Source organism: Vigna unguiculata, chromosome 4 (assembly GCF_037176805.1).
Source record: "Vigna unguiculata cultivar grain cowpea cultivar isolate G323 ecotype 2 chromosome 4, ASM3717680v1, whole genome shotgun sequence".
Classification (NCBI taxonomy): Eukaryota; Viridiplantae; Streptophyta; class Magnoliopsida; order Fabales; family Fabaceae; genus Vigna; species Vigna unguiculata.
Window position 1 is genome coordinate 6,885,432 of NC_140795.1, and position 15,077 is coordinate 6,900,508.

Here is a 15,077-nt window from a genome sequence, read left to right on the forward strand (position 1 = left end):
AAAGGAATCATAATACTTTTCTTGACTTCAAAAATGGAAGAAAAAGTCTATAATGATGACATGGGAATTAAAATTGTTACTGAACAAAATCACGCTTGATTTGATGGAATGATGACATGGGAATGGTAATCAAATTTTTATTTCTATGTTTTGTTTGCTATGAAAAGAAATAAAACAATGACTTCATTCCTTCTTTTATGTTTCATATGCAATAGACTTTAAGAAAATTTAAAGTTTAAAACATAAAATAGCAACAAATCATAAAATTTATGTATTAAGTTTCTTTCTAATCATCATATTCTTCTTCAACTCGAACATAAATTATCTTCAATGTCATCATCCAATGGGGCATATCCCTCCTCCTCTTCCTCTTCTGAGAGACTTTTGTCAAAGTTAAATAATCTTTCAAACTCGGAATCAAAGTTATCATGCAATTCATTTTGAACTTGAATTTGAGTCCTCTCTTTACCCTTCTTAGGTTGTGTTGGAGTTGGAGTTGAAGTTGCACCTGAACCTTTCTTAGAAGCATGGGAAGATCCAATAACAATACCATCACTTGATGGTTGCTTTCTTTTATTAGTTGTTTGTCTCCTTGTATAAACTATTGGTTCTCCAATGCTTGAAGCTTCATAAACAATTGCCCAATTAAGAGTGGGATCATCATGAAAAACCAAATCATTAACCCCCTTCTTCATTATTGTTGTCATCATCAACTTCTCCCACTAACCACTAATTACATTCATCAATGTCATTCAATAGAATAGGGTCTATTTCATCCCTAATATTGTATCTTTGAGCAAGTTGTTGATTATACTTTATGTAAACCAAATCATGCAACCTTTTGTAGTTCAATCTATTCCTTTTCTTTGAATGAATCTACAATGTGAATAAGTAATATCTAAATTCATTTCTTTCTACAATTTACAAACTAAGATAATAATGAAATGAGTCATGTCTTATTACTTGCTCAAAAACACTCTAATTGCGCTCACATCTCGATGAACTACATGTCAAACTTAAAATCTTGATTGCTAGCTTTGGTAAGTTGGGAGTTGCATGCCCATAATTCTTCCACCATTGAGCTACACAAGCAACGAAAGTAGCTTAGAATGTAACCATTATATCTTAGAGCGATTTAAAAAGTGTTTACGTGTCTCACTTGGGGCTATGGTTTTCCTTGATTCTTTGACAAAATCATCACCAAAGAGTCCATTTGCACTCTCATAAAGAGGCAACTCAGTTAAAATTTTTTGCTACACATCTTTACTTGGCACCAACCTCCTAATGCAATCATATAATCCATTTGTAACTTCCAAATCATATTCCATGTCTGGGTTGGAATAAAAGAACTCTAGGTTCAAAAAGTGACTAGTAGCATCAATAATTGTAAATACATCATTGTATTTACTTTCATCGTTGTTGAATGACTTCATTATTGTTTCCTTGGCTTTCTCCATTGCTTCATATATATAACCCATAACTGCTTTTCTTTCCCCATCCACTAGACGAAGCACATGAACAAGAGGAGCCATGACTTTGAGAGTAAATACTACTTGATTCCAAAATGAAAGCATAAGAACAATTTTTGTAGCCTCCCTCCCCTTGGCTTCTTTAGATAGTTTGTCATTGCTCCATTCATTAGAGGTGAACATTTTTCTCAAATTTCCCTTCTCTTGATGCAACCTTTGTGATGATAAATAAGAGGTAGCAAACCTTGTAACGACGTATCTTACTAATTCCCTCTTGTTTGTAAATTGTCTCAACAAACTCAAGGTACTAGAATGACTATAGATAAAGCCAACAAGACTAACTCCTCTTTAATTGTCTTCTTTATCAAAGGAAGCTTTCCAATGTCTTCAAACATCAAATCTATACAATAGGCAGCACAAGGAGTCTAATGGAGATGGAGTCTTTTCTCTTCTAACAACTTACTAGCCAACACATAATTGCTCCCATTATCTGTTTTAATTTGAACAACATTTTCTTCCCCAATCTCCTCCACAAAGGAATCAAGCATCTCAAATAGTTTTTCTCTTGTTTTCAAAAAGTTTGAACCATCAATGGACTTGACAAACATTGTCCCTGCAGGGGAGCTCACCAAAAAGTAAATCAAGCATCGTTGCTTCGATCAGTCCATGCATCTGACATAATAGAACAACCATGTTTGCTCCATTGCAATTTATGATCTTGCAACAACTTTTCAGTGTACTCAACTTCCTTGTTAAGAAGTGGAACTTTGATTTCATGATAACTAGGAGCGTGTAAATTAGGTCCATAAGCATCTATGGCATCAATCATATCTTGAAAACTTTTCAACTTCACAACGTTAAATGACAAGCTCACTTGGTACCAAAATCGAGCAATATATTGATGAACCGAGGCCTTTATATTGTTGTCACATGCCTCTTTGATGTTAGCTTGCCTTAGTTTTTCCTTTTTTTTCTCTTCTCTATTGCAACAGTTGGATTTCTACAAAACATATCCATTGGTCATTTTCTTCCACCGCTATTTCTCCCTTTATCATTACTAGCCGTGGAAATTTCAACCTCATCTTCACTCTCATGGTTATCATTGGTTGCAGTATATCTTGGATTGACAAAGGAGCTGTTTGTTTTTTCTTTGTATAATTTCCAAAGTTCTTCTCTCACTTTTTTTAGAGTTTTGGTGCAAGCAGCAACATTGCCCTTCTTTGCCATGAGATGTTATTTTGCTCTAGTAACTCTTCCTTTCATAAATTTTCCACAATAATTGCAAATAGTTGTATTTAAATTTGATTCATCCATCGGATGACAATGTTTCCATCCTAGGTCACTCCTATGAGATGTTCTTGAACGCTCATTATTATTGGCCATTATTGTTGCTGAAAAATAGGTATATAAAATAATTATAGTGAAAGTAGACAAATGAAAAAAATAAATAAGAAAAATTGAAAAAAGCACAAAGTTGGCGGTGGCGGCCAACGACGGTTGACGGTGGGTGGCGGCAGGTGGCAGTGGCTAGTAGGGATGCTTTAGAAGCTTTTGCTTACAAAATTAAAAGAATAATAGATGTTGGTTTTGAATAAAATAATGGTTCTGAATAAAGTAACAGAGAATGAAGAAAGTTTTGCATATAGGTTAGGTTAACTATGTGTTTAGTGGGTCAGACTTGGGTTTTAAAGAATAAAAATGGTAATTAAAATTAGGGTAAAAAAGTAAAATAACAAGATAATAGCATTTTGCACACTATGTTAGATGGTTGAAGTTAAGGTAAAATAGTAAAGTAAGAGGGGAAAAATTTTTGCACGTTAGGGAAGTTGGCTAGGCCCAATTTTAAATGCATCAGACTATGCAATTAGATTTTGGAAGTCATCTTCTTCCTCCCACCAACATACGCTACCATTGTTGTTTTCTTTCTTCTCTTTTCATGTTGCTTTCTTTCTTCTCTTCTCCTCCATTTTTTTTATTCCGCCCGAGTTTTTCTCCACAATCGCTCTGCCACCGCCATCCGCCATGCCCAAAGCGGCCGCCATGGGTCGCCACGAAAAACACAATTCGCCCCTGCCTTGTTATGGCGGCTGGCCGAAAAACCGCTACCGGTTTCCGCCATGGCGGTGCCATGACCGATATTCAACAACACTGAAATGCCTACAAACCGAGACATTTGCCCTTAACATATTTCATAAGTAATTTTTTCAATAATTAAACTATTTGAATTCATAAGATCATAAAGAGATTAAAAGAGTAAAATGGTTTTATTAATAATTATTTACTCAACAAGAAACAAAAAGAGTGCACAAAACAACAACTAATAGAAAGCCAAAAAACAAATAAATATCTAATTGAAGAACAAATCTAGAAGCTAACGAAATTTTCATGTTCTTCTAAACTATAAATGCCATAAATAATCTGGATAAAAAAGTACAACATAAGCACAATGCAAGGAAATAATCTTATAACATAAGTTCAAACCAAAACTCCAATTCCACCTAAAGTTTTCTTTTCCTCTGTCATTCCTCCTAAAAATAAAATCTTTTTGCGTCAAAGAAAAAAAAATGGTAACATTGTTGAGGTTCCTCAAATCAATAAAAAACACTTCATAATTTATACGTTAACCAGTTTATATGTTGTTGCTAGAAAACTTCTTTACCAAATGTTAAAATCACTAGTTGATTCTCTATGATTGCAATTACTCAAATGCTCACTCAACTAACTTTACACTAGAACGCCAACACCCAAGGAATAATGCTTAATGATATTGGTAATTTAGTATTACAAGTATTGTTTCTAGAATACACTACTGTTAGAAAAACACACCCACTAGTAACACATTGAATACACTTTGCATTTGTTTATCAAATCAACAAAATCAACAATACAATGGATCCCAAGTTCCTCCACACGAAGACTGTAAGAGTCATTTCAGCAAATCCTTTCCAAATATCGTTTTTTAATTCGTAATTAAGCATAACATAATGTCTCCAATCAAAGCTTAGATATATAAATATTTCTCCATATCTAAAAGAGTGATAAATATAAATAGAGAGATGAAATCGAAAGAACGATGACACACTAAAAGTAGAGAACGAAATCGAAAGCAGATAGAGAAATGACGAAATCAAAAGATTGTGTTTATTACCTGATTTCAGGGGAAATGCTTGATGAAATCGAAAGAACGAACGTCTTCCTCTCAGAGCACGAGCCACAACTGCTTCAGGGAGATAAATGTAGAGGGAACAAAATGAAATCGAAAATCACTAAGATGATGAAATGAGGGAGATGATAGGTATGTGGTTTACCACGAGGAGGTAGTAAAACGAAAATGAAATTGAAGACCCAGATAATGAATGGAGCGAGATGAGAGGTAACACATAAGAAAACCCCAAAGTCCTGTTTCTTCTTCTTGATCCTGAATTTTCTAGCCAACGAGAATAGTAAGACACGAGAAACCCAAAATTTTAAAAAAATATAAAAGAGAAAATAAAAAAATTAGGTGAAAATAATTTTACTAGGGTTTGTTAAAACAAAACCCTTATATTTAAGGAGGGTTTTTAAAAACCCTACTATGTATATTTTTTATTAAAGGTTATTATATGCCCAAGTAATATACCCCAAGTAAATTCATATGTTTCATATATTTTTGTAGTGTTATATATAAATTAAATTCTTATAAACAAACTTTATACATTTAATAGTAATTGTTTACCTTTTTTGGGACCGGAAAATGTGAAGACCAAATTTCACTTATGAATTATTTGGATTTTTTTATTTTTAATTTATCCTATAATACTAGCTAGTATTAATATTTTATTTTCTATTAATTGTATTAAAGGAATTTCATGTGAATATTTTTTTTTTATTCGAATTAGTTATGAATTTCCGAAGTTACTTTTGCTTTAGCGAAAAATGTGATTGTTTATTGAAGCTTGATTGGATATGTATTGGTGAATTATTATAAATATAAGTATGATTGTGTAATTACAAATAAGTATGATTGTGTAATTACAAATAAGTATGGCTCTACGAGAAAGTATGCATTTAACAAGTGAAAGTCTATGTTAAATAATTGTTAGCGTTGAATTTGTATGAATGCTTTATGTGACTTTTTAAAATCATTAACACTAATACTTTAACATCAACTTTTAATATTGACTCTAACTAACATGAAGGTTATTATACTAAATTTAAAATTGATTTATTTATATTAAAATAATTTAACATCGGTTAAACCTACACTAACATATTTTTATTTTAAAATTTATTTAATTTAGCATTGACTTGGTGCTAATGACAATAGATTAAAAAGAATTCTCATATACTACTTTCATATTTCACACAAACAAACTAAAACAATAGAAAAGATATGTAAAGTGTTAAGAGATGAATGTGAATTGATGAAATTCGTATGAAGAAAAGAGATAAAGAGAAGAATGTGGATAAAGCAAAAGGAGAATAATATGAATGAAGAAAATAAGGAAAAAAATGTAGATAAATGTGTGTGGAGGAAAAAGATGAGTGTGGATGAAGGAGATGAATGTAAGTGAGGACGGAGTGTAGATAAAAAATACATGAGTGTGAGAATATTTATGAATGTGGATGAAGAAGATGAGTTTGATGAAATTTATATAGAAAATAAGGAAAAAAAATAATGGGTGAGGAGATTTGTCATCTTTAAATCAAAACCATTAAATTAAAAGTAATATACAATCCATATTTAATATAATGAACTCCTACATATTCCAAATAGATAAAACTTAAAATAAATATAAATATTAAAAATAAATGAGTTTTGTTATTTTTAAATCTGGACCATTAGATTAAAAGTAATATGGTTCATATTTAGTATAAACAACTCGTACCAATTCAAAATATATAAATTGACAATAACTTAAAATATATATAAATATTAAAAATAAATAAGTTTTGTGATCTTTAAATTTTTAGACCATTAAATTAAAATAGTCTACCATATTCGATATAAAGAACTCATACTAATTCAAAATATATAAACATAAAAAAATATTAAACACAAATAAAGTTAGTATCTTATGCTCAAATTGACTTTATTTATTTTAATTATTTTTTATAATTAGTATCGACCGAGCTGTATTAACTTAAATAAATAAAATGTTAAAATAAATAATATTAGCATTCACTAAATCAACATTAATTTTATTTTTTATATTTAATTTTCACTTAATCAACACTAACTCAAATAAATAAAATATTAAAATCAAAATAAGGTTAACGCTAAGCCGACACTAATAACCTTGTAAAAAAGTTAAATTTATGTGTTCTTAGAGTATGAATATTGTTATAATATTGTAATTGGGTTTAGTAGTCCGAGACAAAAGTGCCCACAGATTACAAAATATTCCAGGGTGCGCACTGCACTAGTGCATTAGATGTGTTCAATAAATCCGTTGAAAACTCGACAAGTACCGAGATGAGTTTAATAATTTATTATAATTAATTAAAATTTATTACATTAATCATTTTCCGGCTTTGGCAGTTGAAGTTGTGGCAATTTTGTCTTTATGTTTTAAAAAAAGTTAAAGATGTGTAATTAAATTTATTACGCATGAATACGATACATGAGTATGACATGATATGTATCTAATATATTTATAATAAACAAACATATAACTATTTTTAAAAATATAATAAATATATAATTATTATTATCTGAATTTAAATTATTATCATTACAAAAATAATTAGTTATTTTAGTGATAAGTATAAAAAAAATATTTTAAAGCATTCCATGTAGAAACATTTGATGCATCATAAAATTAGATATTTTTTCACTTAGGCTTACGATGGAAATGGTTGACCTGCATAATTTGTAATTTTCTTTTATCATATTTTAATTTTTAAGGTAGACAACACTATTTTATTTCATTTTGTTATTCTTTTACTCTATGTTTCAATTCTAAGCTAATTTTCTTACTTGAATTTAATATTGATTAGGCCATAATTTTTATGAGAGAGACGAGACCACAAAAACTAGTCGATAATTTTCGGTAAGTGGACCAAAACCAAAACGGAGATCATCTTCTTGTCATCTACTTTTATTTCGACTAAGAGATATTGAACATTTCATAATCTAATTATTTATTATTACATTTTTCAATTTCCATACATTTTATCAATTAAAATTCTAAATATGCAACAAAAAATCAGTAAAATATAAAACAAGAAAAAATATTAAAAAAAAGTATAAATAAAATAACTATTTTTCTCTATTTTTCCAATAATCAATTTTATATATCCATCCCTTCCTTCAATACCAAAGCGTGAGACATTGTAAGTGTAGAATCCACAAAATTTAATTAATTAAATAAATGCGGGTAGGTAGAGTATTTATGACATTAAATATTGATAGGTATGATATGGAAAAGTACTAACTCAAATGGTTAAAAGTATTTTGGTTATGTGAGAGGACTTGGGTTTAAGTCCTATGTGTGCCAAATTGTGTGTTATTTAATTATTATTGTTTTAATAATATGTTGAAGCATGTTTAGTAAGATATGATATTTGAATTGTGTGAGTTAGCAAGAAACATGAGTTGATATTTGGTATTTCTCCTAGCAGGGGCTGAAAAACAATAATAATGGTCCTTGAATAGAAATAAAACCAATTTCGTTTTTTTTCATTAAACCCCTTTAAGACACCTTTAAAAGGCAATTTTAATAATATGTTGAAGCATGTTTAGTAAGATATGATATTTGAATTGTGTGAGTTAGCAAGAAACATGAGATGATATTTGGTATTTCTCCTAGCAGAAGGGTATTTGGTATTTCTCCTAGCAGAAGGGGCTGAAAAACAATAGTAATGGTCCTTGAATAGAAATAAAACCAGTTTCGTTTTTTTTCATTAAACCCCTTTAAGACACCTTTAAAAGGCAATTTTAATAATATGTTGAAGCATGTTTAGTAAGATATGATATTTGAATTGTGTGAGTTAGCAAGAAACATGAGTTGATATTTGGTATTTCTCCTAGCAGAAGGGGCTGAAAAACAATAGTAATGGTCCTTGAATAGAAATAAAACCAGTTTCGTTTTTTTTCATTAAACCCCTTTAAGACACCTTTAAAAGGCAATTTTAGAGAGAGAAGAGAGGTTTCAGAGAGGAGAAATTGAAGTGGTGATAAGGCAAGTCATTGGAGATCAAAGGAACCTCCCAAATTCAAGTTTTAAACAAGGAAATTTCAGGTTAGGGGAGCTGAACCTGTAAAATTGTATAATTGGTTAATGTTGCATGATTGTGATGTTGTTCTGCCATGAATTTCATGCTTCACATGTGGTGAATTAGGGATTTCGGGTTTTGGTACTGTTTTATTGAATTTTTGGTCTAAATGCATGAATAGAATGGGGTTATGCACTGTATGTACTATGATTAAGCTAAGTTAGGCTTTTGGAGGCCTATTTTCGTGTCTAATTATACTCATATGCCAGATGAAATTTTTTTGAATGAATGGTATGAATTGGAGTGTATTTTGGGTTCAATTGTTGTTGTTGTGTGCGTAAAACAGTGCCAAAGTCTGCAATTCTCGCTCAAGCGAGCCAGACTCGCCTAGGCGAGAGTTGCAGGGACTCAATTTCAGGTTCTGCTCGTACATCTCGCTTAGGCGGGGTAATTTGGTCTTGGGCGACAGGCCATCTCGCTTAGGCGAGTGTGCCTCGCCCAAGCTAGAATTTGTGGGTGTTTTGTGTGGTTTGGTTGCACATCTCGCGCAGGCGAGATTTATTGTTTTGAGCGAAAGTGTGTCTCGCTCAGGCGAGAGCCTCTCGCCTAAGCGAGATCTCAAGGGAAGGTTCATGGTTTTGTTGAACTCGTCGCCTAGACGAGGCATTTTAATCCTGGGCGAGTTAGGGTCTCACCCAAGCGAGAAGGAGCTCGCTTAAGCGAGACTTCATAGGATGCAGAGGTTCTAGAGGCTCGCTCAAGCTAGTGGGTCTAGCTTAAGCGAGATAGTCTGGAATGGTGGAATAAAGGCTTTTAGCCTAAGTGAACTATGGTGTTGTTAGGCGTTCAAAGCCAGTAATACTGTTGTACTAAATGGATGATATGGAAATTGTGAGGTGTGGTCTACAAGAAACGTATCTTTGAGTTGTGGCTCAGGATAGGGGTTAAGCACGTGGCATTCTATGGGTTGTGGCCCGGAATGACTTCCCTTGAGTTGTGGCTTGGGATAGCGGATGAACATGAGGAACCTTTGAGTTGTGGCTCAGGTTGGCGAGTGTTTTCGGTGTGAGTGTGTTGGTTGTGGCCAGTACGAATGGGTCCAGATGGATTGCCCTCCTTAGTGATTTGCTGACGAGTTTGGTAGTCCTGGGACGTTACGGACTATGTTCGTATTTGGGAACTCCACCCGGCGTTACGGTGTGTGATCCATAGCATGGTTCCCGCACGTGCTCTATCAGTTGTGGCCGATAGGTGTGGCAACAAGGCGCCTTGAGGTACTCATTAGAAGATGTAGAACACTGCTAGCATGGTTGTGGCCATGTGAAAGAACTGGAACGAGTCTCCTTGATCTGCACTGATATTACATGGTTGTGGCCATGTGGAAGAAAGGGAACAAGTCTTCCTTGATATGCAGTCATATTACAGGGTTGTGGCCATGTAATAGAGAAGGAGGAGGTTCTTTGGTGGTGAAATGATAATATACGTGGTTGTGGCGATGAGGAATTAATAGAGAGGATTTTTCTTTTGATGAATTTCCTGTATATATATATATATATATATATATATATATATATATATTATTGTTTTATATATTCATGTGTCATCTTTATAGCTTACCCTATCTACTTGTGTTTGGCGATGATCATGTACGCGATACACGTGAGCAGATGATGTTGCAAGTGTAGCTGGTGAGACTTAGCCGCGGAGTGGGGGAAAGCCTGGGAGTTTTATATTATTTTTTATTTAAAATATTTTGTAAACTCTGATGAGAGGCTTTATTATGATGTTAGTTTTATACACTATGGATTATTGCTTTTATTGTACATTAATAAAAGATTTAATTTCCCGTGTTTTTGGGAAATGACGTATTATTTTTTGAGTCTCTTTTTGAGATCTAAAATAATTATTACTAAAATAAAATTTTGAAACATAAGCAACTTCAACACTTTAAGATTAATAACTTATCTGATAGAGCAATACGTTGAGAAGTCACGACAATACAATAACATTATACAAGGCTCTTGTGTGTAATACAATTTTTAACATATATCTTATGTACTCTCTTTTCTCTTTCACATGCCTTTTTTCTTTTATGTAATTCCAATATCTCTATTTTCTGCATTGTCTTTATTTGCTAACTTTAATATTCTCCAACTTAATTATCATGCAACCACCTATTAGTTGCTTGAACACACAAAATTGTAAAATACATTTTCTTTCATCCATTTATTCCATCGTACCAAAAATAAAATTGTCCAATATATATTATAATTGTATCAATATAAAAGTGGGTTTATTAATATTTTACATTCATAATGTCCAAGTAACCATAATTAAATATTAATGTTGGATTGCCAAACAAGTAAGAATCCATATTAATAATTAATAAATAGTAAGATGTGGAAGTGGTTGATTTGATTATTTGATGTGTATAAAAGGGAAGTGTATTGAATTGTGAAGTGTATTAAAAGTTAAATGGGGAGTGAGTGTAAGAAATGGATGATTTTTACTTTTGTGATTGCTATTTCTTTCTCAATTATCATGGAAGGAGCACTCGCAGCACGCCATCTCATGCAATCACCATTTGACATCAACAACTTCGTCTCAATGTTCACTACACCACCACCAGGTTTAGCCACCAATGCCCCCTAACTTAAGGGATGCTTATGTCCTAATCTCCCATTCATCTCTCCTTCACATCATCTCCTTTTTTTATGTTCAATAAATGATTAGGACAATCTAATAAATAATATATATTTCACCTATATCTTAATTATATGCTCTCTCTTATCTAATTCAAGTAATACATTGTCTTCATATGCTAACTTTAACATTCTCCAACTTTATTATCATGCAACCACTTATCAATACCCTCAACACACAAAATTCTAAAATGCATTAAAATCGTCTTATATATATTAAAATTGTATGCAATATAAAAATGGACTACTAATATTTTACATTTATAACATTAAACTAACAATAATTAAGAAAAACAATGCATATCTAGAATCTTAACGTAGATAAATTTGTATTCTTGTAAAATGTATCCGTTCATAAATTAAGTTGTAATTGACACTAACAAAATATTGTTTTTCTAAAGGCTAAAATTGCATATTTTAATTATTAAAAACTGTCAAAAATAAATTATTTTATAACTAAATAACCACCAAAAGTACAATTCTTAAAAAAACGTTTGTGACAACAAATATTTAAATGTTTGTATTATTGGTAAAAAGATATTAAATATATCATGTTTTATTATCACTTAACATCTATTAAAAGTATTAAACCGTTACAAATTATTTAAAATATTTTTTTAAGTCTTTAAAATTTTAATTGCTATTTATTTTCAATAATTTTATAACTACTAATTGAATTATTTATTTTATTTTCAAAAATGATTATAATAAAATTATTGATTTTATCATACTTTATATGTGATAGTCAAATTTGACAAAGCATTTCAATTGATTATTATAAGTTTCGAACCAAAAAAGTTGGTCCCTATTTTAAAAAATTGATACAATTTATGAAAAATATTTAATCCAACAAACTAATCAAAGATATTCAAATCTTTTATTTATGAAAAAGTTAAAACTTAATTAAGTGACATATTTAATATTATATCAATAACCATAACTTATCTCTACAAGTTTGTTACGAAAAGAAAAATAAAACCTTCCTCTCTGGATAATTCAACTCATTCATTTATCACTCATTATTATGATTTACCTTTTCTGGCAACGTAACTTGCCGTGTTAACCGGGAAGTCAACACACTGATAACAAATAACATTTTTAATTGCGATATTATTGCATAGTATTTATTGTTAATTAACAATCAGTACACTAAAGACTAGACTTGTACGCAAGTAATTCAAATTGAGATTTTGAAAAGAATTGTGAAGGGTTCATAACTCGATTATAAATAATGTACCATGAATCATAGATTTTATTTTATATATATATATTTAATTAATAACTTTCACAGTATTTCAAACTTAATTAATTTAATATAAATCATTCAAATTTAAATAAAAACTAGAGGAGTGTGCATATTTTAGTCTCTAAATGTTTTGAGATAAATAAAGGAAACAAAAGAAGATATGGTAGAGTTTTTGGTCTTTGGGTGTGATGATCAATTTTTTTTACTATTATTTTCTATATTATACTTATAAAATTTTAACACATAATTTTAGAATAACATATAAAATATTTAAAGTATTCGCATATACATATATTTATATATTTTATATTACATAATTTTAGAATAACATATAAAATATTTAAAATATTCCCATGAGAAGTATTATTTATTTAACAAAAAAAGATATGGTAGAGTTTTTGGTTTTGGAGTGTGATGCCCAATTTTTTTCCACTATTTTCTCTATTATACTTATAAAATTTTAAATATTATTATAATAATAATTGTTATTATTATTATATTTCACTATTATATATTATTACTATTAGTATTATTAACATTATTAGTGGTAAAGTTATTACTCTTATTTGTAATATATAATATTATTATTATTATATATTTTTGTTAGTAATTACGTCTCAATTTTTATTAGGTTATGATAAATTATTTTTTTGTCTTAAACTTAAAAAAAAAAAGGTATATTGATAATATGATTAGTTTAATGTCATTGTTGATGTTCATACCCATTCAAATTTGAAGGATTTGTGCACCATTATTGAATTATGTCAATCTTTGATAAAAACAAACAAATTAAAGATATTTTACTTGATTGATTGTCTAATTCATTTTATTTAACTCTTAATGTTTCATTTTCTACAACGAAGATTATCAAAACAAAATTTGGAATAAGATGAAAGATGAATTTCTTGAACACAATATGGTTATTTACATTCAAAAAGGAATAAATGGAGAATTTTATTCTGAATAAATTATTGATGAGTTCAAAATTTTTTACTATAAATTATTTTGGCTCCTCCAAAATTATTGGTCAAAATCCGTCACGGGTTATTATTATTAACTATAATTAATAATCATTATTACTATCAACTATAAATATTATTATCATTATTATTAATTATAATTATTTTTATTATTATATTACTATTATTATTATTATTAATAAGAACTATAATTATTATAATAGTTATTATTATTATTATTGTTGTTTTTATTATTATTGTTAGATACACATCTTACTTTTACTTATTATGTAGGAATCATGTTTCGTTTACTTGTCATTTTTATTTGTTTTGTTGTTCCTTTATCTTTCAATTTGAACAATTATTTCAATTTAAAAAAAAAATGATACTAAAATTAGTAAAATAATAAAACTGAAAAATAATTCCTTTATTATAAATAATTATTTAAATTTAAAATTTAATAATTAAGAGGATAAAATTGATAAAATAAAAAAGACATCAAAGATGTTTATCTCTTTATATATTAATTGTATTAATATTAATATTATTATTATTAGTAGTAGTATTAGTATTATTTTTTTTATCACTACACGATATTATTATTATTATTATTATAACTAGACACATATTTTACTTTTATTTACTACGGAATCATATTTTAATTACTTATTTTTTGTATTTGTTTTGTTATTCATTTTATCTCTATATCTTGGTATTTCTTGAATTGAAAAAAATAGTTACTAAAATTAGTAGAATGATATATATATATATATATATATATATATATATATATATATATATATATTAGTAAAAAACATTTTAGTCAAATTTTTTCTAAGTTGCACATCTTATCTTCTGTCTTCATTCTTCAAACTTCAAGTATTGGTACGTTATCTTCTTCCAAGTACACGCATTGACATTCTTCTCTTTCCTTTATTTGATATTTGAAATTGGGCATATACATCAAATCCTAGATAAATAATGACGTTTATGGTATGCTTGTTGTCAGATGATGAAATCAAAATAAGAATACTTGACACGTGGCAATTGAGGTTTATTATTTGTTTATTTTGATGGACTTTTTGATCAAGACACTAATTAAAGAATTTTAATTGTGTTGAATGTCATTTTATATTTACTTTTATAATTATTTGTACTTGTGTGAACTTGAGTTTATTTGAACTTTATTTAAAATTTATGACATTGATATATTTTATTTTATTTTATTTTATTTGAATTTATGATTAAATATTTGTTTTTTAAATAATTTTGTAAATACCCGCGGGTACCCGTGGATACCCGCGGATATGAAAAAAATAGGCGGATACCCGCATAATGGATACCCGACGGATATGGATACGGGTACGGGGCATATATTTATCTAGCTGGTAGGGTACGGGAGAGTTACTACCTGTACCTTACCCACCTCGTTGACATCCCTAATCACTGCCGCATATGTGTGTAGTCACTTTTTAAGTATATATGATATTAAGTGATGATATTA

The 15,077-nt window shown here is 29.5% G+C and overlaps 1 pseudogene; it reads right to left on the reverse strand.

The window, feature by feature from the left end:
- Positions 1 to 572: 572 nt before the first annotated feature.
- Positions 573 to 5,074, reverse strand: LOC146886702 (uncharacterized; annotated as a pseudogene).
- Positions 5,075 to 15,077: the final 10,003 nt, after the last annotated feature.